The following is a 26,164-nucleotide window of genomic DNA, read 5'->3' on the forward strand; positions in this document are numbered from 1 at the left end:
CCATTAGGATGACAGATGTAATCTACTCCTCCATTAGGATGACAGATGTAATCTACACCTCCATTAGGATGTAATCTACTCCTCCATTAGGATGACAGATGTAATCTACACCTCCATTAGGATGACAGATGTAATCTACTCCTCCATTTAGATGACAGATGTAATCTACACCTCCATTAGGATGTAATCTACTCCTCCATTAGGATGACAGATGTAATCTACTCCTCCATTAGGATGATAGATGTAATCTACTCCTCCATTAGGATGACAGATGTAATCTACTCCTCCATTAGGATGACAGATGTAATCTACACCACCATTAGGATGACAGATGTAATCTACACCTCCATTATGATGATAGATGTAATCTACAACTCCAATAGAATGACAGATGTAATCTACTCCTCCAATAGGATGACAGATGTAATCTACTCCTCCATTAGAATAATAGATGTAATCTTCAGGATTATAGATGTAATCTACTCCTCCATTAGGATGATTGATGTAATCTCCTCCTTCATTAGGATGATATGTGTAATCTACACCTCCATTAGGATGACAGATGTAATCTACTCCTCCATTTAGATGACAGATGTAATCTACACCTCCATTAGGATGTAATCTACTCCTCCATTAGGATGACAGATGTAATCTACAGGATGATAGATGTAATCTACTCCTCCGTTAGGATGATAGATGTAATCTACTCCTCGAATAAGATGACAGATGTAATCTACACCTCCATTAGGATGTAATCTTCTCCTCCATTAGGATGACAGATGTAATCTACTCCTCCATTAGGATGATAGATGTAATCTACTCCTCCATTAGGATGATAGATGTAATCTACTCCTCCATTAGGATGATAGATGTAATCTACTCCTACATTAGGATGACAGATGTCACCTCCATTAGGATGACAGATGTAATCTACTCCTCCATTAGGATGACAGATGTAATCTACACCTCCGTTAGGATGTAATCTACTCCTCCATTAGGATGACAGATGTAATCTACTCCTCCATTAGGATGATAGATGTAATCTACTCCTCCATTAGGATGATAGATGTAATCTAGTCCTCCATTAGGATGATAGATGTCACCTCCATTAGGATGACAGATGTAATCTACTCCTCCATTAGGATGATAGATGTAATCTCCTTCTCCATTAGGATGATAGATGTAATCTACTCCTCCATTAGGATGACAGATGTAATCTACTCCTCCATTAGGATGATAGATGTAATCTACTCCTCCAATAGGATGACAGATGTAATCTACTCCTCCATTAGGATGACAGATGTAATCTACACCACCATTAGGATGACAGATGTAATCTACACCTCCATTATGATGATAGATGTAATCTACACCTCCAATAGGATGACAGATGTAATCTACTCCTCCAATAGGATGACAGATGTAATCTACTCCTCCATTAGAATGATAGATGTAATCTTCAGGATTATAGATGTAATCTACTCCTCCATTAGGATGATTGATGTAATCTCCTCCTTCATTAGGATGATATGTGTAATCTACACCTCCATTAGGATGACAGATGTAATCTACTCCTCCATTTAGATGACAGATGTAATCTACACCTCCATTAGGATGTAATCTACTCCTCCATTAGGATGACAGATGTAATCTACTCCTCCATTAGGATGATAGATGTAATCTACTCCTCCATTAGGATGACAGATGTAATCTACTCCTCCATTAGGATGACAGATGTAATCTACACCACCATTAGGATGACAGATGTAATCTACACCTCCATTATGATGATAGATGTAATCTACACCTCCAATAGGATGACAGATGTAATCTACTCCTCCAATAGGATGACAGATGTAATCTACTCCTCCATTAGAATGATAGATGTAATCTTCAGGATTATAGATGTAATCTACTCCTCCATTAGGATGATTGATGTAATCTCCTCCTTCATGAGGATGATATGTGTAATCTACACCTCCATTAGGATGACAGATGTAATCTACACCTCCATTAGGATGTAATCTACTCCTCCATTAGGATGACAGATGTAATCTACTCCTCCATTAGGATGATAGATGTAATCTACTCCTCCATTAGGATGATAGATGTAATCTACTCCTCCATTAGGATGATAGATGTAATCTACTAATACATTAGGATGATAGATGTCACCTCCATTAGGATGACAGATGTAATCTACTCCTCCATTAGGATGACAGATGTAATCTACAACTCCATTAGGATGTAATCTACTCCTCCATTAGAATGACAGATGTAATCTACTCCTCCATTAGGATGATAGATGTAATCTACTCATCCATTAGAATGATAGATGTAATCTACTCCTCCATTAGGATGATAGATGTCACCTCCATTAGGATGACAGATGTAATCTACTCCTCCATTAGGATGTTAGATGTAATCTCCTTCTCCATTAGGATGATAGATGTAATCTACTCCTCCATTAGGATGACAGATGTAATCTACTCCTCCATTAGGATGACATATGTAATCTACTCCTCCATTAGGATGACAAATGTAATCTACTCCTCCATTAGGATGATAGATGTAATCTACTACTCCATTAGGATGACATATGTAATCTACTCCTCCATTAGGATGATAGATGTTATCTACTCCTCCATTAGGATGACAGATGTGATCTACTCCTCAATTAGGATGATTGATGTAATTTACACCTCCATTAGGATGACAGATGTAATCTACTCCTCCATCAGGTTGATAGATGTAATCTACAAGATGATAGATGTAATCTACTCCTCCATTAGGATGATAGATGTAATCTACTCCTCCATTAGCATGATAGATGTAATCTACACCTCCATTAGGATGATAGATGTAATCTACTCCTCCATTAGGATGATAGATGTAATCTACTCCTCCATTAGGATGACAGATGTGATCTACTCCTCCATTAGGATGACAGATGTAGTCTACAGGATGATAGATGTAATCTACTCCTCCATTAGGATGATAGATGTAATCTACTCCTCCATTATGATGATAGATGATATATGTATTCTACACCTCCATTAGGATGATAGATGTAATCTACTCCTCCATTAGGATGATAGATGTAATCTACTCCTCCATTAGGATGATAGATGATATATGTTATCTACACCTCCATTAGGATGATAGATGTAATCTACACCTCCATTAGGATGACAGATGTAATCAACACCTCCATTAGGATGACAGATGTAATCTACTCCTCCATTAGAATGATAGATGTAATCTACACCTCCATTAGGATGACAGATGTAATCTACACCTCCATTATGATGATAGATGTAATCTACTCCTTCATTAGGATGATAGATTTAATCTGCTCCTCCAATAGGATGACAGATGTAATCTACTCCTCCATTAGGATGATAGATGTAATCTACTCCTCCATTAGGGAATAGATGATAGATGTAATCTACACCTCCATTAGGATGATAGATGAAATCTACTCCTCCATTAGGATGACAGATGTAATCTACACCTCCATTAGGATGACAGATGTAATCTACACCTCCATTAGGATGACAGATGTAATCTACTCCTCCATTAGAATGATAGATGTAATCTACAGGATTATTGATGTAATCTTCTCCTCCATTAGGATGATAGATGTAATCTCCTTCATTAGGATGATAGATGTAATCTACTCTTCCATTAGGATGACAGATGTAATCTACTCCTCCATTAGGATGAGAGATGTAATCTACACCTCCATTAGGATGACAGATGTAATCTACACCTCCATTAGGATGACAGATGTAATCTACACCTCCATTAGGATGACAGATATAATCTCCTCCTTCATTAGGATGATAGATGTAATCAACTCCTCCATTAGGATGATAGATGTAATCTACTCCTCCATTAGGATGACAGATGTGATCTACTCCTCCATCAGGTTGATAGATGTAATCTACAAGATGATAGATGTAATCTACTCCTCCATTAGGATGATAGATGTAATCTACTCCTCCATTAGCATGATAGATGTAATCTACACCTCCATTAGGATGATAGATGTAATCTACTCCTCCATTAGGATGACAGATGTAATCTACACCTCCATTATGATGATAGATGTAATCTACACCTCCAATAGGATGACAGATGTAATCTACTCCTCCAATAGGATGACAGATGTAATCTACTCCTCCATTAGAATGATAGATGTAATCTTCAGGATTATAGATGTAATCTACTCCTCCATTAGGATGATTGATGTAATCTCCTCCTTCATTAGGATGATATGTGTAATCTACACCTCCATTAGGATGACAGATGTAATCTACTCCTCCATTTAGATGACAGATGTAATCTACACCTCCATTAGGATGTAATCTACTCCTCCATTAGGATGACAGATGTAATCTACTCCTCCATTAGGATGATAGATGTAATCTACTCCTCCATTAGGATGATAGATGTAATCTACTCCTCCATTAGGATGATAGATGTAATCTACTCCTACATTAGGATGATAGATGTCACCTCCATTAGGATGACAGATGTAATCTACACCTCCATTAGGATGACAGATGTAATCTACACCTCCATTAGGATGTAATCTACTCCTCCATTAGGATGACAGATGTAATCTACTCCTCCATTAGGATGATAGATGTAATCTACTCCTCCATTAGGATGATAGATGTAATCTACTCCTCCATTAGGATGATAGATGTCACCTCCATTAGGATGACAGATGTAATCTACTCCTCCATTAGGATGATAGATGTAATCTCCTTCTCCATTAGGATGATAGATGTAATCTACTCCTCCATTAGGATGACAGATGTAATCTACTCCTCCATTAGGATGACAAATGTAATCTACTCCTCCATTAGGATGATAGATGTAATCTACTACTCCATTAGGATGACATATGTAATCTACTCCTCCATTAGGATGATAGATGTTATCTACTCCTCCATTAGGATGACAGATGTGATCTACTCCTCAATTAGGATGATTGATGTAATTTACACCTCCATTAGGATGACAGATGTAATCTACTCCTCCATCAGGTTGATAGATGTAATCTACAAGATGATAGATGTAATCTACTCCTCCATTAGGATGATAGATGTAATCTACTCCTCCATTAGCATGATAGATGTAATCTACACCTCCATTAGGATGATAGATGTAATCTACTCCTCCATTAGGATGATAGATGTAATCTACTCCTCCATTAGGATGACAGATGTGATCTACTCCTCCATTAGGATGACAGATGTAATCAACACCTCCATTAGGATGACAGATGTAGTCTACAGGATGATAGATGTAATCTACTCCTCCATTAGGATGATAGATGTAATCTACTCCTCCATTAGGATGATAGATGATATATGTAATCTACACCTCCATTAGGATGATAGATGTAATCTACTCCTCCATTAGGATGATAGATGTAATCTACTCCTCCATTAGGATGATAGATGATATATGTAATCTACTCCTCCATTAGGATGATAGATGTAATCTACACCTCCATTAGGATGACAGATGTAATCTACACCTCCATTATGATGATAGATGTAATCTACTCCTTCATTAGGATGATAGATTTAATCTACTCCTCCAATAGGATGACAGATGTAATCTACTCCTCCAATAGAATGATAGATGTAATCTACTCCTCCATTAGGGAATAGATGATAGATGTAATCTACACCTCCATTAGGATGACAGATGAAATCTACTCCTCCATTAGGATGATAGATGTAATCTACTCCTCCATTAGGATGACAGATGTAATCTACTCCTCCATTAGGATGACAGATGTAATCTACACCTCCATTAGGATGACAGATGTAATCTACACCTCCATTAGGATGACAGATGTAATCTACTCCTCCATTAGAATGATAGATGTAATCTACAGGATTATTGATGTAATCTTCTCCTCCATTAGGATGACAGATGTAATCTACACCTCCATTATGATGATAGATGTAATCTACTCCTTCATTAGGATGATAGATGTAATCTACTCTTCCATTAGGATGACAGATGTGATGTACTCCTCAATTAGGATGATTGATGTAATCTACACCTCCATTAGGATGACAGATGTAATCTACTCCTCCATCAGGGTGATAGATGTATTCTACAAGATGATAGATGTAATCTACTCCTCCATTAGGATGATAGATGTAATCTACTCCTCCATTAGGATGATAGATGTAATCTACACCTCCATTAGGATGATAGATGTAATCTACTCCTCCATTAGGATGATAGATGTAATCTACACCTCCATTAGGATGATATGTGTAATATACACCTCCATTAGGATGACAGATGTAATCTACTCCTCGAATAAAATGACAGATGTAATCTACACCTCCATTAGGATGTAATCTTCTCCTCCATTAGGATGACAGATGTAATCTACTCCTCCATTAGGATGATAGATGTAATCTACTCCTCCATTAGGATGATAGATGTAATCTACTCCTCCATTAGGATGATAGATGTAATCTACTCCTACATTAGGATGACAGATGTCACCTCCATTAGGATGACAGATGTAATCTACTCCTCCATTAGGATGACAGATGTAATCTACACCTCCGTTAGGATGTAATCTACTCCTCCATTAGGATGACAGATGTAATCTACTCCTCCATTAGGATGATAGATGTAATCTACTCCTCCATTAGGATGATAGATGTAATCTAGTCCTCCATTAGGATGATAGATGTCACCTCCATTAGGATGACAGATGTAATCTACTCCTCCATTAGGATGATAGATGTAATCTCCTTCTCCATTAGGATGATAGATGTAATCTACTCCTCCATTAGGATGACAGATGTAATCTACTCCTCCATTAGGATGATAGATGTAATCTACTCCTCCAATAGGACGACAGATGTAATCTACTCCTCCATTAGGATGACAGATGTAATCTACACCTCCATTAGGATGATAGATGTAATCTTCTCCTCCATTAGGATGACAGATGTAATCTACACCTCCATTATGATGATAGATGTAATCTACACCTCCAATAGGATGACAGATGTAATCTACTACTCCAATAGGATGACAGATGTAATCTACTCCTCCATTAGAATGATAGATGTAATCTTCAGGATTATAGATGTAATCTACTCCTCCATTAGGATGATTGATGTAATCTCCTCCTTCATTAGGATGATATGTGTAATCTACACCTCCATTAGGATGACAGATGTAATCTACTCCTCCATTTAGATGACAGATGTAATCTACACCTCCATTAGGATGTAATCTACTCCTCCATTAGGATGACAGATGTAATCTACTCCTCCATTAGGATGATAGATGTAATCTACTCCTCCATTAGGATGATAGATGTAATCTACTCCTCCATTAGGATGATAGATGTAATCTACTCCTACATTAGGATGATAGATGTCACCTCCATTAGGATGACAGATGTAATCTACTCCTCCATTAGGATGACAGATGTAATCTACACCTCCATTAGGATGTAATCTACTCCTCCATTAGGATGACAGATGTAATCTACTCCTCCATTAGGATGATATATGTAATCTACTCCTCCATTAGGATGATAGATGTAATCTACTCCTCCATTAGGATGATAGATGTCACCTCCATTAGGATGACAGATGTAATCTACTCCTCCATTAGGATGATAGATGTAATCTCCTTCTCCATTAGGATGATAGATGTAATCTACTCCTCCATTAGGATGACAGATGTAATCTACTCCTCCATTAGGATGACAAATGTAATCTACTCCTCCATTAGGATGATAGATGTAATCTACTACTCCATTAGGATGACATATGTAATCTACTCCTCCATTAGGATGATAGATGTTATCTACTCCTCCATTAGGATGACAGATGTGATCTACTCCTCAATTAGGATGATTGATGTAATTTACACCTCCATTAGGATGACAGATGTAATCTACTCCTCCATTAGGATGATAGATGTCACCTCCATTAGGATGACAGATGTAATCTACTCATCCATTAGGATGATAGATGTAATCTCCTTCTCCATTAGGATGATAGATGTAATCTACTCCTCCATTAGGATGACAGATGTAATCTACTCCTCCATTAGGATGACAAATGTAATCTACTCCTCCATTAGGATGATAGATGTAATCTACTACTCCATTAGGATGACATATGTAATCTACTCCTCCATTAGGATGATAGATGTTATCTACTCCTCCATTAGGATGACAGATGTGATCTACTCCTCAATTAGGATGATTGATGTAATTTACACCTCCATTAGGATGACAGATGTAATCTACTCCTCCATCAGGTTGATAGATGTAATCTACAAGATGATAGATGTAATCTACTCCTCCATTAGGATGATAGATGTAATCTACTCCTCCATTAGCATGATAGATGTAATCTACACCTCCATTAGGATGATAGATGTAATCTACTCCTCCATTAGGATGATAGATGTAATCTACTCCTCCATTAGGATGACAGATGTGATCTACTCCTCCATTAGGATGACAGATGTAATCAACACCTCCATTAGGATGACAGATGTAGTCTACAGGATGATAGATGTAATCTACTCCTCCATTAGGATGATAGATGTAATCTACTCCTCCATTAGGATGATAGATGATATATGTAATCTACACCTCCATTAGGATGATAGATGTAATCTACTCCTCCATTAGGATGATAGATGTAATCTACTCCTCCATTAGGATGATAGATGATATATGTAATCTACTCCTCCATTAGGATGATAGATGTAATCTACACCTCCATTAGGATGACAGATGTAATCTACACCTCTATTATGATGATAGATGTAATCTACTCCTTCATTAGGATGATAGATTTAATCTACTCCTCCAATAGGATGACAGATGTAATCTACTCCTCCAATAGAATGATAGATGTAATCTACTCCTCCATTAGGGAATAGATGATAGATGTAATCTACACCTCCATTAGGATGACAGATGAAATCTACTCCTCCATTAGGATGATAGATGTAATCTACTCCTCCATTAGGATGACAGATGTAATCTACTCCTCCATTAGGATGACAGATGTAATCTACACCTCCATTAGGATGACAGATGTAATCTACACCTCCATTAGGATGACAGATGTAATCTACTCCTACATTAGGATGATAGATGTCACCTCCATTAGGATGACAGATGTAATCTACTCCTCCATTAGGATGACAGATGTAATCTACACCTCCATTAGGATGTAATCTACTCCTCCATTAGGATGACAGATGTAATCTACTCCTCCATTAGGATGATATATGTAATCTACTCCTCCATTAGGATGATAGATGTAATCTACTCCTCCATTAGGATGATAGATGTCACCTCCATTAGGATGACAGATGTAATCTACTCCTCCATTAGGATGATAGATGTAATCTCCTTCTCCATTAGGATGATAGATGTAATCTACTCCTCCATTAGGATGACAGATGTAATCTACTCCTCCATTAGGATGACAAATGTAATCTACTCCTCCATTAGGATGATAGATGTAATCTACTACTCCATTAGGATGACATATGTAATCTACTCCTCCATTAGGATGATAGATGTTATCTACTCCTCCATTAGGATGACAGATGTGATCTACTCCTCAATTAGGATGATTGATGTAATTTACACCTCCATTAGGATGACAGATGTAATCTACTCCTCCATTAGGATGATAGATGTCACCTCCATTAGGATGACAGATGTAATCTACTCCTCCATTAGGATGATAGATGTAATCTCCTTCTCCATTAGGATGATAGATGTAATCTACTCCTCCATTAGGATGACAGATGTAATCTACTCCTCCATTAGGATGACAAATGTAATCTACTCCTCCATTAGGATGATAGATGTAATCTACTACTCCATTAGGATGACATATGTAATCTACTCCTCCATTAGGATGATAGATGTTATCTACTCCTCCATTAGGATGACAGATGTGATCTACTCCTCAATTAGGATGATTGATGTAATTTACACCTCCATTAGGATGACAGATGTAATCTACTCCTCCATCAGGTTGATAGATGTAATCTACAAGATGATAGATGTAATCTACTCCTCCATTAGGATGATAGATGTAATCTACTCCTCCGTTAGCATGATAGATGTAATCTACACCTCCATTAGGATGATAGATGTAATCTACTCCTCCATTAGGATGATAGATGTAATCTACTCCTCCATTAGGATGACAGATGTGATCTACTCCTCCATTAGGATGACAGATGTAATCAACACCTCCATTAGGATGACAGATGTAGTCTACAGGATGATAGATGTAATCTACTCCTCCATTAGGATGATAGATGTAATCTACTCCTCCATTAGGATGATAGATGATATATGTAATCTACACCTCCATTAGGATGATAGATGTAATCTACTCCTCCATTAGGATGATAGATGTAATCTACTCCTCCATTAGGATGATAGATGATATATGTAATCTACTCCTCCATTAGGATGATAGATGTAATCTACACCTCCATTAGGATGACAGATGTAATCTACACCTCCATTATGATGATAGATGTAATCTACTCCTTCATTAGGATGATAGATTTAATCTACTCCTCCAATAGGATGACAGATGTAATCTACTCCTCCAATAGAATGATAGATGTAATCTACTCCTCCATTAGGGAATAGATGATAGATGTAATCTACACCTCCATTAGGATGACAGATGAAATCTACTCCTCCATTAGGATGATAGATGTAATCTACTCCTCCATTAGGATGACAGATGTAATCTACTCCTCCATTAGGATGACAGATGTAATCTACACCTCCATTAGGATGACAGATGTAATCTACACCTCCATTAGGATGACAGATGTAATCTACTCCTCCATTAGAATGATAGATGTAATCTACAGGATTATTGATGTAATCTTCTCCTCCATTAGGATGATAGATGTAATCTCCTCCTTCATTAGGATGATAGATGTAATCTACTCTTCCATTAGGATGACAGATGTGATGTACTCCTCAATTAGGATGATTGATGTAATCTACACCTCCATTAGGATGACAGATGTAATCTACTCCTCCATCAGGGTGATAGATGTATTCTACAAGATGATAGATGTAATCTACTCCTCCATTAGGATGATAGATGTAATCTACTCCTCCATTAGGATGATAGATGTAATCTACACCTCCATTAGGATGATAGATGTAATCTACTCCTCCATTAGGATGATAGATGTAATCTACACCTCCATTAGGATGATATGTGTAATATACACCTCCATTAGGATGACAGATGTAATCTACTCCTCGAATAAGATGACAGATGTAATCTACACCTCCATTAGGATGTAATCTTCTCCTCCATTAGGATGACAGATGTAATCTACTCCTCCATTAGGATGATAGATGTAATCTACTCCTCCATTAGGATGATAGATGTAATCTACTCCTCCATTAGGATGATAGATGTAATCTACTCCTACATTAGGATGACAGATGTCACCTCCATTAGGATGACAGATGTAATCTACTCCTCCATTAGGATGACAGATGTAATCTACACCTCCGTTAGGATGTAATCTACTCCTCCATTAGGATGACAGATGTAATCTACTCCTCCATTAGGATGATAGATGTAATCTACTCCTCCATTAGGATGATAGATGTAATCTAGTCCTCCATTAGGATGATAGATGTCACCTCCATTAGGATGACAGATGTAATCTACTCCTCCATTAGGATGATAGATGTAATCTCCTTCTCCATTAGGATGATAGATGTAATCTACTCCTCCATTAGGATGACAGATGTAATCTACTCCTCCATTAGGATGATAGATGTAATCTACTCCTCCAATAGGACGACAGATGTAATCTACTCCTCCATTAGGATGACAGATGTAATCTACACCTCCATTAGGATGATAGATGTAATCTTCTCCTCCATTAGGATGACAGATGTAATCTACACCTCCATTATGATGATAGATGTAATCTACACCTCCAATAGGATGACAGATGTAATCTACTACTCCAATAGGATGACAGATGTAATCTACTCCTCCATTAGAATGATAGATGTAATCTTCAGGATTATAGATGTAATCTACTCCTCCATTAGGATGATTGATGTAATCTCCTCCTTCATTAGGATGATATGTGTAATCTACACCTCCATTAGGATGACAGATGTAATCTACTCCTCCATTTAGATGACAGATGTAATCTACACCTCCATTAGGATGTAATCTACTCCTCCATTAGGATGACAGATGTAATCTACTCCTCCATTAGGATGATAGATGTAATCTACTCCTCCAATAGGATGATAGATGTAATCTACTCCTCCATTAGGATGATAGATGTAATCTACTCCTACATTAGGATGATAGATGTCACCTCCATTAGGATGACAGATGTAATCTACTCCTCCATTAGGATGACAGATGTAATCTACACCTCCATTAGGATGTAATCTACTCCTCCATTAGGATGACAGATGTAATCTACTCCTCCATTAGGATGATATATGTAATCTACTCCTCCATTAGGATGATAGATGTAATCTACTCCTCCATTAGGATGATAGATGTCACCTCCATTAGGATGACAGATGTAATCTACTCCTCCATTAGGATGATAGATGTAATCTCCTTCTCCATTAGGATGATAGATGTAATCTACTCCTCCATTAGGATGACAGATGTAATCTACTCCTCCATTAGGATGACAAATGTAATCTACTCCTCCATTAGGATGATAGATGTAATCTACTACTCCATTAGGATGACATATGTAATCTACTCCTCCATTAGGATGATAGATGTTATCTACTCCTCCATTAGGATGACAGATGTGATCTACTCCTCAATTAGGATGATTGATGTAATTTACACCTCCATTAGGATGACAGATGTAATCTACTCCTCCATCAGGTTGATAGATGTAATCTACAAGATGATAGATGTAATCTACTCCTCCATTAGGATGATAGATGTAATCTACTCCTCCATTAGCATGATAGATGTAATCTACACCTCCATTAGGATGATAGATGTAATCTACTCCTCCATTAGGATGATAGATGTAATCTACTCCTCCATTAGGATGACAGATGTGATCTACTCCTCCATTAGGATGACAGATGTAATCAACACCTCCATTAGGATGACAGATGTAGTCTACAGGATGATAGATGTAATCTACTCCTCCATTAGGATGATAGATGTAATCTACTCCTCCATTAGGATGATAGATGATATATGTAATCTACACCTCCATTAGGATGATAGATGTAATCTACTCCTCCATTAGGATGATAGATGTAATCTACTCCTCCATCAGGATGATAGATGATATATGTAATCTACACCTCCATTAGGATGATAGATGTAATCTACTCCTCCATTAGGATGATAGATGATATATGTAATCTACACCTCCATTAGGATGATAGATGTAATCTACTCCTCCATTAGGATTTTAGATATAATCTACTCCTCCATTAGGATGACAGATGTAATCTACACATCCATTAGGATGACAGATGTAATCAACACCTCCATTAGGATGACAGATGTAATCTACTCCTCCATTAGGATGATAGATGTAATCTACACCTCCATTAGGATGACAGATGTAATCTACACCTCCATTATGATGATAGATGTAATCTACTCCTTCATTAGGATGATAGATTTAATCTGCTCCTCCAATAGGATGACAGATGTAATCTACTCCTCCATTAGGATGATAGATGTAATCTACTCCTCCATTAGGGAATAGATGATAGATGTAATCTACACCTCCATTAGGATGATAGATGAAATCTACTCCTCCATTAGGATGACAGATGTAATCTACACCTCCATTAGCATGACAGATGTAATCTACACCTCCATTAGGATGACAGATGTAATCTACTCCTCCATTAGAATGATAGATGTAATCTACAGGATTATTGATGTAATCTTCTCCTCCATTAGGATGATAGATGTAATCTCCTCCTTCATTAGGATGATAGATGTAATCTACTCTTCCATTAGGATGACAGATGTAATCTACTCCTCCATTAGGATGAGAGATGTAATCTACACCTCCATTAGGATGACAGATGTAATCTACACCTCCATTAGGATGACAGATGTAATCTACACCTCCATTAGGATGACAGATATAATCTCCTCCTTCATTAGGATGATAGATTTAATCTACTCCTCCAATAGGATGACAGATGTAATCTACTCCTCCATTAGAATGATAGATGTAATCTACAGGATTATTGATGTAATCTTCTCCTCCATTAGGATGATAGATGTAATCTCCTCCTTCATTAGGATGATAGATGTAATCTACTCTTCCATTAGGATGACAGATGTAATCTACTTCTCCATTAGGATGATAGATGTAATCTACACCTCCATTAGGATGACAGATATAATCTACTCCTCCATTAGGATGATAGATGATAGATGTAATCTACACCTCCATTAGGATGATAGATGAAATCTACTCCTCCATTAAGATGACAGATGTAATCTACACCTCCATTAGGATGACAGATGTAATCTACACCTCCATTAGGATGACAGATGTAATCTACTCCTCCATTAGAATGATAGATGTAATCTACAGGATTATTGATGTAATCTTCTCCTCCATTAGGATGATAGATGTAATCTCCTCCTTCATTAGGATGATAGATGTAATCTACTCTTCCATTAGGATGACAGATGTAATCTACTCCTCCATTAGGATGAGAGATGTAATCTACACCTCCATTAGGATGACAGATGTAATCTACACCTCCATTAGGATGACAGATGTAATCTACACCTCCATTAGGATGACAGATATAATCTCCTCCTTCATTAGGATGATAGATTTAATCTACTCCTCCAATAGGATGACAGATGTAATCTACTCCTCCATTAGAATGATAGATGTAATCTACAGGATTATTGATGTAATCTTCTCCTCCATTAGGATGATAGATGTAATCTCCTCCTTCATTAGGATGATAGATGTAATCTACTCTTCCATTAGGATGACAGATGTAATCTACTTCTCCATTAAGATGATAGATGTAATCTACACCTCCATTAGGATGACAGATATAATCTACTCCTCCATTAGGATGATAGATGTAATCTACACCTCCATTAGGATGATAGAAATTATCCTTATTCATTACTGATTGTTCCATTTGACCTTAACTACTGACATATAGTCTACACTTTCACATTCTGAACTTCTAATGCGAGGTCAGGCTCTACATACTGAGTCTCTCTCTATCCCTCTACAGGCTCAATATACTGAGTCTCTCTCTCTTCAGGCTCTACATACTGAGTACCTCTCTCTCTCTGCAGGCTCTACATGCTGAGTACCTCTCTCTCTGCAGGCTCTACATACTGTGTCTCTCTCATTCTCTGCAGGCTCTACATACTGAGTCTCTCTCTCTCTCTGCAGGCTCTACATGCTGAGTATCTCTCTCTCTCTGCAGGCTCTACATGCTGAGTACCTCTCTCTCTCTGCAGGCTCTACATGCTGAGTACCTCTCTCTGCAGGCTCTACATACTGAGTCTCTCTCTCTGCAGGCTCTACATGCTGAGTTTCTCTCTCTCTGCAGGCTCTACATACTGAGTCTCTCTCTCTCTGCAGGCTCTAAATACTGAGTCTCTCATTCTCTGCAGGCTCTACATACTGAGTCTCTCCATCTCTCTGCAGGCACTACATACTGAGTCTCTCTCTCTCTCTCTGCAGGCTCTACATACTGAGTCTCGCCATCTCTCTGCAGGCTCTACATACTGAGTCTCTCTCTCGCTCTCTCTGCAGGCTCTACATACTGAGTACCTCTCTCTCTCTGCAGGCTCTACATACTGAGTCTCTCTCTCTCTCTCTGCAGGCTCTACATACTGAGTCTCTCTCTCGCTCTCTCTGCAGGCTCTACATACTGAGTCTCTCTGTCTCAAATTTGGACTCATCAGACCAAAGGACAGATTCACTGGTCTAATGTCCATTGCTCGTGTTTCTTGGCCCCAAGTAAGTCTCTTCTTCTTATTGGTGTCCTTTAGTTGTGGTTTCTTTGTAGCAATTCAACCATGAAGGCCTGATTCACACAGTCTCCTCTGAACAGGTGATGTTGAGATGTGTCTGTTACTTGAACTCTGTGAAGCATTTATTTGGGCTGCTATTTCTGAAGCTGGTAACTCTATTGAACTTATTCTCTGCAGCAGAGGTAACTCTGGGTCTTTCCTTTCCTGTGGCGGTCCTCATGAGAGACAGTTACATCATAGCACTTGATGGTTTTTGCGACTGCACTTGAAGAAACTTTCAAAGTTCTTCAAATGTTCCATATTGACTGACCTTCATATCTTATGTGTTATGTGTTATTTCATGGTTTTGATGTCTTCACTATTATTCTACAATGTAGAAAATAGTAAAAATACAGAAAAACCCTTGAATGAGTAGGTGTGTCCAACCTTTTGGCTGGTACTGCATATATAATATATATATATATATATATATATATATATATATATATATACACTGCTCAAAAAAATAAAGGGAACACTTAAACAACACAATGTAACTCCAAGTCAATCACACTTCTGTGAAATCAAACTGTCCACTTAGGAAGCAACACTGATTGATAATACATTTCACATACTGTTGTGCAAATGGAATAGGCAAAAGGTGGAAATTATAGGCAATTAGCAAGACACCCCCAAAAAAGGAGTGGTTCTGCAGGTGGTAACCACAGACCACTTCTCAGTTCCTATGCTTCCTGGCTGATGTTTTGGTCACTTTTGAATGCTGGCGGTGCTTTCACTCTAGTGGTAGCATGAGACGGAGTCTACAACCCACACAAGTGGCTCAGGTAGTGCAGCTCATCCAGGATGGCACATCAATGTGAGCTGTGGCAAGAAGGTTTGCTGTGTCTGTCAGCGTAGTGTCCAGAGCATGGAGGCGCTACCAGGAGACAGGCCAGTACATCAGGAGACGTGGAGGAGGCCGTAGGAGGGCAACAACCCAGCAGCAGGACCGCTACCTCCGCCTTTGTGCAAGGAGGAGCAGGAGGAGCACTGCCAGAGCCCTGCAAAATGACCTCCAGCAGGCCACAAATGTGCATGTGTCTGCTCAAACGGTCAGAAACAGACTCCATGAGGGTGGTATGAGGGCCCGACGTCCACAGGTGGGGGTTGTGCTTACAGCCCAACACCGTGCAGGATGTTTGGCATTTGCCAGAGAACACCAAGATTGGCAAATTCGCCACTGGCGCCCTGTGCTCTTCACAGATGAAAGCAGGTTCACACTGAGCACGTGACAGACGTGACAGAGTCTGGAGACGCCGTGGAGAACGTTCTGCTGCCTGCAACATCCTCCAGCATGACCGGTTTGGCGGTGGGTCAGTCATGGTGTGGGGTGTCATTTCTTTGGGGGCCGCACAGCCCTCCATGTGCTCGCCAGAGGTAGCCTGACTGCCATTAGGTACCGAGATGAGATCCTCAGACCCCTTGTGAGACCATATGCTGGTGCGGTTGGCCCTGGGTTCCTCCTAATGCAAGACAATGCTAGACCTCATGTGGCTGGAGTGTGTCAGCAGTTCCTGCAAGAGGAAGGCATTGATGCTATGGACTGGCCTGCCCGTTCCCCAGACCTGAATCCAATTGAGCACATCTGGGACATCATGTCTCGCTCCATCCACCAAAGCCACGTTGCACCACAGACTGTCCAGGAGTTGGCGGATGCTTTAGTGCAGGTCTGGGAGGAGATCCCTCAGGAGACCATACGCCACCTCATCAGGAGCATGCCCAGGCGTTGTAGGGAGGTCATACAGGCACGTGGAGGCCACACACACTACTGAGCCTCATTTTGTCTTGTTTTAAGGACATTACATCAAAGTTGGATCAGCCTGTAGTGTGGTTTTCCAATTTAATTTTGAGTGTGACTCCAAATCCAGACCTCCATGGGTTGATAAATTGGATTTCCATTGATTATTTTTGTGTGATTTTGTTGTCAGCACATTCAACTATGTAAAGAAAAAAGTATTTAATAAGATTATTTCTTTCATTCAGATCTAGGATGTGTTGTTTAAGTGTTCCCTTTATTTTTTTGAGCAGTATATATATATGGATTTCACATGAATGGGCAGGGGTGCAGGCATGGGTGGGCCTGGAATGGGTGGGCCTGGAATGGGTGGGCCCACCACCCCCACCCACTGGGGAGCCAGGACCAGCCAATCAGAATTATTTTTTTCCCCACCAAAAGGGCATTATTACAGACAGAAATACTCCTCAGTTTCATCAGCTGTCCGGGTGGCTGGTCTGAGGTGAAGAACTCAGATGTGGAGGTCCTGGGTTGGCGTGGTTACACGTGGTCTGCGGTTGTGAGGCCGGTTGGACGTACTGCCATATTCTCTAAAACAACTTTGAGGCAGCTTATTGGAGAGAAATAAACATTCACTTCTCTGGTAATAGATCTGGTGGACATTCCTGTAGTCTGCATGTCAATTGCACAATCCCTCAAACTTGAGACATCTGTGGCATTGTGTTGTGTGACAAAACTGTACATTTCAGAGTGGCCTTTTATTGTCCCCAGCACAAGGTGCAACTGTGTAATGATCATGCTGTTTAATCAGATTCTTGATACACCACACCTGTCAGGTGAATGGATTATCTTGACAAGGAATAAAATACTCACTAACAGGGATGTAAACAAATTTCTGCACAAAATTTGAGAGAAATTAGCTTTTTGTGCTCATGAAACATGAGACCAGCATCTATATGTTGCCTTCAGATTTTCCTTCAGTGTATATGTCTCTATGGGGTTAAAGGTGTTACAGCAGATCAATCTACACAGAAAAGTTTTAATCTCTCTCTCTCTCTCTCTCTCTCTCTCTCTCTCTCTCTCTCTCTCCGTCCTTGTGGGCAGCTTCACTGTATTCCTAGGGTAAATTAATGTCGAGGTATAATCCCATGTGTTAATCCAGACCACTCTCAATCTGTTAGTCTGTGTTAATCCAGACCACTCTCAATCTGTCAATATGTGTACGTGCTGTGTTTGTTTGTCTGCTCTGCATGTGTGTGTGTTTGTGTGTGTGTGTGTGTGTGACCTAGTCGACAGACAGACAGACAGACAGACAGACAGACAGACAGACAGACAGACAGACAGACAGACAGACAGACAGACAGACAGACAGACAGACAAAGGTCAAGTGTCAGGATGAAATGAAAGATAGAGCAATCAACAGCAAAGGAAAGAAGGGAGAGATTCAATTGAGAGAAAAAAAACATCAGGCAGACAAACAGGCCTACTCAACAACAAAAATGTCTCCCCTAACTCACTCAATACCTAACCTTCTGCATAGACCTATCGACTTTACCAGGAGAACCAAACCCCCAAATCATCAAAAGTTAAAGGAGAGCAATGAGCAGTAAGACACCAGATATACTCGGAGAGAGAGAAAGAAAGAGAGAGAGATAGAGAGGGAGAAAGAGAGAGAGAGAAAGAGAAAGGGAAAGAAAGAGAAAGAGAAAGAAAGAGAAAGAGAGAAAGAGAGAAAGAGAGAAAGAGAGAGAGAGAGAGAGAGAGAGAGAGGGAGAAAGAGAGAGAGAGAGAAAGAGAGGGAGGGATGAGAGAGGGAGAGAGAGAAAGAGACTGAGGGAGGAGAGAGAGGGAGAGAGAGAGAGAGGGAGAGAGGGAGAGAGGGAGAGAGAGAGAGAGATAGAGAGAGGGAGAGATAGAGAGATGAAAACACAGATTATTTCTCGTGGGGAGAGATAGTGAGAGTGGGAGGGAGGGGGCAGTTACAGCGCGCTGAAATACGCGAACCGATTCCCACAGAGAGTCAGACGGCATCAGTCGTGTATGAGCTATGGCTAGCTGCGCTGTTTGTTCTTTTACCGAGTCGTGAGAGCAGATGCTCCGAAACGATTTTGTTTTTTGAAAATAACTACTAGACCGAAAACACCAAACAGGCTACTTCAGAGGTTTGTGTTCCGGTTAAAGTTGGGATTTTAGACAGTGCATTGCTTGAAGCAGCTATATCGTCTCTACCTACACCGAACAGCAGGTAAGTCCAGTTGACGTGTTTATCTGTTTGTTTCTATCGTTTCTCAGTGATGCATTCTAGTGGAGAAAAGAGAGAGAGAGAAATTTAAGCAAGGGGACATTTTCTATTTGGCTATGCGCGCTTGTCTGTGCGTAGTAAAATGTATGCGGTGAAAAAGTGTCTGTCCCTAACCACGTTTCCATTTAATGTGAGTAAAGTCATGCCATATATATATATATTTAAAAAAATCATGACAGCTGTGATAGAAACAGGAAGTTTCGGTACAATTTTGTAAATGCCGACAGATCATTTGTTGTCTGTACACTTATTTTATGCGAGAAATGGCGGTGGAAACGCCTTTATGCGCAAATATTGATATAACAATCATCATATCGAAGTAAACTTGGGAGTCATGCGATGACATGGTGTGTGGTCCTCCCACTACGATTTGTCGGGAAACCATGCAGTTTATTAGGCTGCAGATTAATTAAGTTAGGATGAACTTCACAGGGTGGTGAAAGTGCACGGTGATTTTTATGCTCCTTTCCAATAAATATCAAGGGTCTTATTCTGGTGATATAATTATCGATGCTTGAGTACAGTTTGACAAATAAAAATTATCTCGTCCTTATCCATAATAATTAAATTGTTGTCAACTGCTAGCCCCCCCCCCCCCCAAGTACCCCATTGGTTCCTGCATGAATCCCCGAGCATGCTTCATGCTTGTGTCACATTTCTGAATGTGGGTCAAAAGGGAACTAAAAGTATTCGTTTTTTTCACCCTGCCTATCGAGTCCTCCTCGCTACCTAGCGGGAGACGTGTAAATTGCGATTTGACTTATGATTTAGAGAAAAACACTTTGGGTGAACTGTTGGAAACATGGAAAGAGAATGATTATTCTAATTCTACAGTTAGAATATAATAGTGGGCACTTTGAATACAGTGTTGTTTGACATGACAACAAATGAAAATTCCAGGGAGGAGTTATTGTGACAGGGTAGGAACCAAAGTGTTGATAAGTGTTTCCTAGGGGGCCCTGTAATCTTTGCCTACATTGAATGTTTTCTTTTAGCTACTTCATGTAGGTAACAATATCTTGCTTCGCATATTCCTCTTTGATTTATGAGATACTGTTGCACAAAACATGCTGATGTAAGCATTAGCAACTAATAGGATTTAGTCCCAACTTGCTAAGAAAAGACAAACTAGCTGATGCTGAAAAGACAAACTAATAGTGTCATTATAGGACGCTAGTGGATTTATATTAAGAAGTGAAAACAGCATCGTTGTCATCAACATTGTTGCATGTGCTGCATTGGCCATGCAGACTGAACGCAAGTGTGTCATGGGAGAGAGGGGAGAGTGATGACTCAAGTAGCGAGAGTAAACCTTAAAAATGGATATTTACACACGGCGTATAACATTTAACAAAACCAAACATTCAGAGCTGTCTGTCCCATTCCCAGGTAGGTTACAAGGTGTGCTTTGTCGCCAGTACCTATGACTGGTCGGTAGGGTAACCTCCATGATAATGTTTTTTTTCACCCTATTTTGAATGCGTGGTGCAGTACAGCACTGGGTGCCAGCCGGTTAGGAACACATCTTAGCGCCTAAACCGAGTGAGTGTCACGTCCTGACCAGTAAAATAGGTTGTTTGTTATTGTAGTTTGTTCAGGGCGTGGCAGGGGGGTGTTTGTTTAGAGTGTTTCGGGGTTTGTTGGGCTATGTTCTTGTTAGTCTATTTCTATGTTAGTTCTAGTATGTCTATTTCTATGTGGTGTTTATTGGGTTGGACCTTCAATTGGAAGCAGCTGCTCCTCGTTGCTTCTAATTGAAGGTCCTATTTAAGAGGGGTGTTTTTTTTCTATGGGATTTTTGGGTAGTTGTTTGCTGTTTTGTGTTTGTGCACCTGACTGGGACTGTAGTGTCGTTTGTTGTTTTTGTATACATGTTTCTTTTTGTTTTCCTTCTTTAATAAAATAAGAAGATGAGTTTACACGTTCCCGCTGCGTTTTGGTCCAATCCCTATGACACCCGTGACAGTGAGGCTCTTTGTGATACCATTACCCTCAGGTGGCACATCACTGATCACTGAGCCCTGGTTCCCAGAGTGGGCCCGGGCTTTAGGCAAACCTTGGCACATAAACACAAATCTTTCAACCGAGTTCCGGTGTTCACGGTGTTAAAGAGAAATGCCATCACAGTTTCCAGCACCACCCCAATCTTTTGTAGTAAAACATAAAGAGGAAAATGACATCATCAACCAATTAGTAGGCAATTAGTATAGAATGCCTTTTCATAATTGGTTAAAATCATGATGCATGTCATAGGAAACACTTATCTTCCTCAAATTTTTTCCCCCCCAAAAAATCTACAAAAGTGCCATTTTCACATATGTTGATGTTAGGGTGGTGCTGGAAATGACATTTCTGATTAAAAGTGTTGTTTCCCCGCATGTGAGTTCGATTGTTCCTTCTCCATGTTCAGACACACGGTTGTCAAGAGCGGTAGAAATGGAAGAATAACCAAAATCTCTCCCGGTCTACAACGTAGCGTCTCGCCCCTTCCGATGGCATTTCACGGGAGGCTCGCTGTCTGCTCCGACCAATGGCGCGCAGGCTCAGTGTCACCCTGGATCATGCCAACAGTGACGTCAGGGTACAATCTACAATTTATTTTTCAAGATGAGGGAGGCAAGTGCCCCGTTTGGGAATGGACACCGGCGGCCTCGAACCCTCCTTTACGCATTTACGCCAGTGGTTCTGATTCAGCCCACATTGGAGAGGGGTGCACCAGGAGGGCTTCCCATTGATTCTTGTGGCTCCCCGTTGGTCCAGGCTTCTTTGATGATAGGCTAGCCAGTATTTTTTTCTGGTCTCGTATGTTAATTTCTTACCCATCATTTATAGAGTTTGCAAGAAAGGTGGTGGTTCCGTCTAGGCTGACACGCTCTCTGACCTCACTGAGGGGGCGTGACTTGTCACTTGTACAAAACTATGTAAAATAATTATCTCTTATAATTTCTCAAATCATATCCCTCTTAACAAAAACAGTTTCATCATTTTTTTTCATATTACACAACACATAGGATGGAAAGTCCGGCTAGTAGTGGGTATACTTTCCAAGTCACAGAATTTCCTTTATAACGTTCATGACATCACAAAATAACAAAACAAAAATGACATTAGTGTTTTTATAGATCTCCTCTGACTGACCTCTGACCTTTCCCCACGTTCTATGTTAGAAATGTTGTTCCAGTAATTCGTTTTTTTGAACGTGTTTAGAGTTACGGCGGGAAAACGTCTCTTGAAACAAAGAACATTCTTTTGGTGAATATTGGAGAGGGAGACCTGAATCTTCTGAACTTGATTTACAACAGGATGTGAGTTGTTAATCCCCCCCAGTCCCCCCCCCCCGCGGGTGAAAGGCGGTCTGATTGAAGTTATTCATTGCAAACCTGATCTGACCTATTTGGATTCTCCTGGACAGCTATGACATTATCAATATTAACTAAATAATATTAATCACAGTTTAGATAGTGACTGTCTGTCTCCACTCGACTGTCTGTCTCCACTCGACTGTCTGTCTCCACTCGACTGTCGGTCTCCACTCGACTGTCTGTCTAAAATTCTCTACTGTCTCCACCCGACTGTCTCCACTCTACTGTCTGTCTCCACTCGACTGTCTGTCTCCACTCGACTGTCTGTCTCCACTCGACTGTCTGTCTCCACTCGACTGTCTGTCTCCACTCTACTGTCTGTCTCCACTCTACTGTCTGTCTCCACTCGACTGTCTGTCTCCACTCTACTGTCTGTCTCCACTCTGCTCTAGAGCCATGAGGGATCAATATGGAGGAATACTTAGGGTTCATTTTCAAGGCAATGTTACTGCATTAGCAAAGACATTTTACTAATTTAGCAGACAGTCTTATCCAGAGACACTACAGTAGTGAGTCATTTAGCAGACTCTCTGATCCAGAGACACTACAGTAGTGAGTCATTTAGCAGACTCTCTGATCCAGAGTCACTACAGTAGTGAGTCATTTAGCAGACTCTCTGATCCAGAGCCACTACAGTAGTGAGTCATTTAGCAGACTCTCTTATCTAGAGCCACTACAGTAGTGTCATTTAGCAGACTCTCTTATCCAGAGCCACTACAGTAGTGAGTCATTTAGCAGACTCTCTTATCCAGAGCCACTACAGTAGTGAGTCATTTAGCAGACTCTCTTATCCAGAGCCACTACAGTGTGTTTCTATGGGCTAATAGTAGTAATCTGTTATTCAATGTGTTTCTATGGGCTAATAGCAGTAATCTGTTATTCAATGTGTTTCTATGGGCTAATAGCAGTAATCTGTTATTCAATGTGTTTCTATGGGCTAATAGCAGTAAGGACTATCTGTTATTCAATGTGTTTCTACGGGCTAATAGCAGTAATCTGTTATTCAATGTGTTTCTACGGGCTAATAGCAGTAATCTGTTATTCAATGTGTTTCTACGGGCTAATAGCAGTAATCTTTTATTCAATGTGTTTCTATGGGCTAATAGCAGTAATCTGTTATTCAATGTGTTTCTATGGGCTAATAGCAGTAAGGACTGTTTGTTGTTCCATGTAGTGAATCTGTAAGACCAAAAATCATTTTCATCAAATACATTTTTTTACCTTTTTTTTTTGTTGTTGTTGTAATGCTTCAAGGGGTCATAAAATGTCTAATCAAATAGCTAAATGAACTGGAAGGGCTTCCATTGAAGTCATTTTGCCTGAGCAGCGCTGTACAAAACAAACCTGCAATACTATTGGACATTCTCAGCATTTCTATGTTCACCTTGTTGATAAGGAGAATAAACTGTTTATAGTAATACGGTCCAAATACAGGGTGTAAAAATAAAAATTGCCGCGTTATAAACACACCTACTGAAGAACACACCTGCTTAATATCCTGATAACAGGAAGACTACCTACTGCTCCTTGACTCTTCTCATTAAACCAATAGGCCAAGGCATGTTATATACACTATGTAACAGCCACCTACTAATACACACCTGATTAACACCCCTATGGAGGAGAAACATACTGATTAACACCCCTATGGAGGAGAAACACACTGATTAACACCCCTATGGAGGAGAAACACACTGATTAACACCCCTATGGAGGAGAAACACACTGATTAACACCCCTATGGAGGAGAAACGCTGATTAACACCCCTATGGAGAAGAAACACACTGATTAACACCCCTATGGAGGAGAAACACACTGATTAACACCCCTATGGAGGAGAAACACACTGATTAACACCCCTATGGAGGAGAAACACACTGATTAACACCCCTATGGAGGAGAAACACACTGATTAACACCCCTATGGAGGAGAAACACACTGATTAACACCCCTATGGAGGAGAAACACACTGATTAACACCCCTATGGAGGAGAAACGCTGATTAACACCCCTATGGAGGAGAAACACACTGATTAACACCCCTATGGAGGAGAAACACACTGATTAATACCCCTATGGAGGAGAGACACACTGATTAACACCCCTATGGAGGAGAAACATACTGATTAACACCCCTATGGAGGAGAAACGCTGATTAACACCCCTATGGAGGAGAAACACACTGATTAACACCCCTATGGAGGAGAAACACACTGATTAACACCCCTATGGAGGAGAGACACACTGATTAACACCCCCATGGAGGAGAAACACACTGATTAACACCCCTATGGAGGAGAAACACACTGATTAACACCCCTATGAAGGAGAAACACACTGATTAACACCCCTATGGAGGATAAACACACTGATTAACACCCCTATGGAGGAGAAACACACTGATTAACACCCCTATGGAGGAGAAACACACTGATTAACACCCCTACGGAGGAGAAACACACTGATTAACACCCCTATGGAGGAGAAACACACTGATTAACACCCCTATGGAGGAAGGAGAAGAGAAGCTCCCTCCAATTCTGTCAAAACTTCCAAACGGTCTACAGCATTCGATTATGAGACGGTTTGAATCCAAAGTTGTGCTATATATTCATTGGCTATGTCATAGC

At 40.0% G+C, this 26,164-nt stretch overlaps 1 protein-coding gene across 1 annotated transcript in view; it reads left to right on the plus strand.

The window, feature by feature from the left end:
* Positions 1–19,459: 19,459 nt before the first annotated feature.
* LOC106566306 (uncharacterized) overlaps positions 19,460–26,164 on the plus strand; it is a 252,236-nt gene continuing 245,531 nt past the window's right edge. The window contains 1 exon segment of the mRNA XM_045692717.2: positions 19,460–20,113. The gene's annotated coding sequence lies outside the window, so the exon portion shown is untranslated.

The sequence above is a fragment of the Salmo salar genome, chromosome 13, assembly GCF_965601325.2.
Source record: "Salmo salar chromosome 13, fSalSal1, whole genome shotgun sequence".
Classification (NCBI taxonomy): Eukaryota; Metazoa; Chordata; class Actinopteri; order Salmoniformes; family Salmonidae; genus Salmo; species Salmo salar.